Raw genomic sequence first — 3,742 nt, 5'->3', positions numbered from 1 at the left:
GATGGCTTGTTAGTATTTCTCTTCCTTCCTGCAGAGACTAGACTACATTGCCACTCAAGATGTGTATATTCATCCCAAAGCTTTCCCATGAGAACCTAACTGATACAGCAACCAGCCCCTCGATCTTGTTCGGCCATTTTGGCTGAACTCCATCTTCCCCATTTTTCTCCATTCCCTTATTACCCAAAACCTATTGAGCTAATAGATAAACAGGAACAAGATTCTTGCTGAGAGAAGAGCAGCAGGATGGTGACCATGTATTTGATGATTGTATCTTGGAACAGAGTTATACATTTATGGAGGTCTGAAATATGTCACCCAAATGCTCAATATACTTGCTCCATGGGCAAAAAATATTTAAAACAAAGTCTTTCTTTGGACCATAAAGCAATGTCTACCTGCCTACTGACTGGAATTTTTCGGTTTTTCTTTGGCCAGTGCCAACACCATTGAAAGTTGGATGGGTTTGACCCCATTGTTGCTCTTGCTTACAATCTTACAATGTTTATTTTATATTGGCAGAGCTGTGCCCAGGTTGTAATGGGTTTCTTCAATCATGATTTTGTAAAAACAATTTTGTTGATTATTGAGCAGATTAAGGCATCAAAACTTACCCTAATAATTTAGTGGTGTGTAACCAAGTCCATTAGGCAGGTTTTGTCAATAGGAGGTCTACCTAACTCTGAGTGGGTGGCAGAAGAAGACCAAAGCCCTTCTACAATCCCTTATTGAAGATGAGACAAAGCATATGTTGCAACATTCTGGCACTCCAATCAAGTCCATGGTCTTCAGCATTTTGCTTTGCTAAGCTTACTCCGGGAGGTACAAAAGCAATAATGTTGTAACTACCCTTTGACAGATGAGTATTTTTAGGGAAAGTGTGGACATCAAGGATTCTGCTGTAGTTTTGAATTCAAACAAAATACAAAGAAAAACTTGGTGCTGCAGAGAGTGGTAGTGTGGGGTTGCACAATGTTATATCCCAGAACAAATGCCCTTGCAGTACTGCCAAAACTTCTAGGACAGATCAGTCAGAGATTCCCCACTCCCCCTTTTGTATGCAGCAGTCAAATCTAGAGAGTAATTCTTGATAAATGGTGAAGACTAACCCATGTGATCACTTTTTCAAGTGCTGTCACATGGAGCCTAATTGAAATACCAGGAAGTCACTACAAAATAAGTGAAACAACTCTTCACCCGATTCCTGAATTCCTTCTGAGAAATAATAAAATGTGTTCTACCATCTACTTAGTTATTTGTTGCTCTACCACTTACTTGACTTGGGCCTTTAGTCAGATATTTATTCTGTGGTCTAGAGTCTGGATGATGGTTAATGTGGGTGATACTGCTTCTTAGAACTCTATACAGTTAAATCAATTTACCATTTCTGACCTATAACGGTATCAGATAAGATTATTCAGGACATTCGTTCTGAGAAACAAGTAGAAGTTTCATGGTCACCCTTTTTCCCCCAATGCACCCTCCATTCCAATATCAAAGCAAATATATTTGAACAAGACTTGCAGTTTACAATGAGCTGAAACTAAAGACACCTGTACAAGGTTTAGGAATATTATGTATAGGCTTTATTTGTGAAACTTATTGAGCTAGTCAAAATATCCACAACCAAAGGTTGACACTGTCTTCCTGTGGCAATGTCTCTGCAGTCCATTAGATTCTGACTTTCTGGAGGCAGGCAAAGCCAAGAAGGAACCATCAAGAATGGCTAGCTTGTTCCTTTTGATTGGGCCATTTACACTAGTCCATAACCAGAGTGTAGTTGCGGGAATAGATATAGAAACCTGTGTAATGGTACCGAGTAGGTTCTGGGCTTTTTAGCATACAAGAACGGGAAGCCATACATGAAGCAGCCTGTCTCTGATGTTATGCTTAGTTGCAGGACAAATTCAACTTTTACATAAGGCTCCTCTGGTATATGAAAGATAGTGCACTTAATTGTAGGATGAAATCCCTACAAGGTAGGGATCAATCATACGTTGCTATATTGTCACTTTTTGTCAATTTTTTACTCAATTTCCTCGGCTAATGTTTGCTGACTGGGTGTACCCTGGTGGTGGTCAGTGCTGCTTTCGCAGGACCTTACCTTCTTTGGGTTTATATTTCTCATTCTATCTGTGCTAGTCATGACCATTCAATACCAAAAGGGCCTTAGGTGCAAAATGTAGCAAAAAAGGGGAAACTTTCCTGTGCCTGTCAGTGCATGCAAACACGATCCGATGTTAAGAATCATAAGGACACCAGGAAGCCACTCAGCCCATCATGGCTGTGCTAACTCTTTGAAAGAGCAGTTGTGCTCTATATAAGTTCCTCATCCTCAAGTACCTGTACAACTCATTTATAAAATTATCTAAGTAATCAGCTCCAACCACTAGTTCACATATTCCAGATCATGACAACTCTCACATTCATTATTTTGCATTCTCTGGTGTTAATATGTTTAAAATGACTAATTAATATTACTCAAATATTTTGAGTTAGAATCCCAGCAAAGGAAAGAAGAGGAGTCATGACAAGTTCTGTTTTCATAAACAATTCTCAGGATGTGGGGCATTTAGTGAAGTTACATTCAAACAGTTCATATTTATTCCTTCCTTTAAAAATGTTTAAGATTATAAGATCTGCTCTGCAAGATTCTAGCTAATGCATAAAACTATTTTTAAACTTTTCTACGCAAGCTGGGTTACTTTATTTACACTATGAAAGCTACTGGGTTCAAAGATTTCTCACTTTCCCACAAAGCATTGACTTTCAGGATAATGTTTTTAGTAGTCTAATTCTTTACTTAAATGAGCAGTGTGGTCAGAGTACCAGTAGCTCCACTCAGCCAACCCTGACCTCCATAATGGGACTGAGAGGGTACAGAATGATCAAATGGCTTGGAAAACCACAGTTCAGCAATCTGAAGCACCTTCCGTCTCCAGCTGAACAATACACAAGCAACCCTTTACCTTTCCTCTGGCACTGCACTATGGTGTGTTGACATGTTTTGATAAGGTGCTAAATAAACAAAACGTGCTGGTCAAAGCTTTGAAGAGAGCCGGTGATCAATTATTAGACTATACTATTGTCTGGATTACTTGCAAAAGCATTTAAGGCAATTGGATAGCCTGAGAACATTTAGAAACCAGAACCAAACTCAGGACAGGTGTTCAGTCTCTTTTTCTCTTCTAAACAATGGCTTTGAGCCATGATAGATTGAACTTGAAAAACAGCACAACATCAAACACTGTATACTGCTGGGATGGTACAGCCATAAAGTATAACCACTCTACTACCATACCCTCTGAAACCTTCCTCAGTAGCAATTGCTTTCGAGTGTAACATGTTTAGGAATATTTAACCTATCAATTAGCTCTTCAAAGGAGGGAGTGAATTACCCATGTTACACCACTCATGACTGCAGCAACTGTATATTTGCAGATTTCACAAACTCAATTAAAGTTTTGGGAACAGGAACAATATTTACCTTTTCAAAAAAAGCTTGTATGGCACATATGGGCCATTTATAATACCCTGCACTTGCTACCCTGATTTGAGCTCTGACCAGAGATTCAAAGGACATCCAATTCTACAGTGTGTTGGTCCACTAATACTCAAGACTGTATACTCTTGTACAAAATCCTAATATAAAAGCAAACCAGGAGGAAAAAATACACCCTAAATTTTAAAACATTCCATTAAACAGAAGCACCAACGGACAGTACAATCACATGCAGATCTC

This window comes from Carcharodon carcharias, chromosome 15, assembly GCF_017639515.1.
Source record: "Carcharodon carcharias isolate sCarCar2 chromosome 15, sCarCar2.pri, whole genome shotgun sequence".
NCBI classification, from domain to species: Eukaryota; Metazoa; Chordata; class Chondrichthyes; order Lamniformes; family Lamnidae; genus Carcharodon; species Carcharodon carcharias.
The sequence above is the reverse complement of the archived record's forward strand: the minus strand, read 5'-3'. Positions refer to the sequence as shown.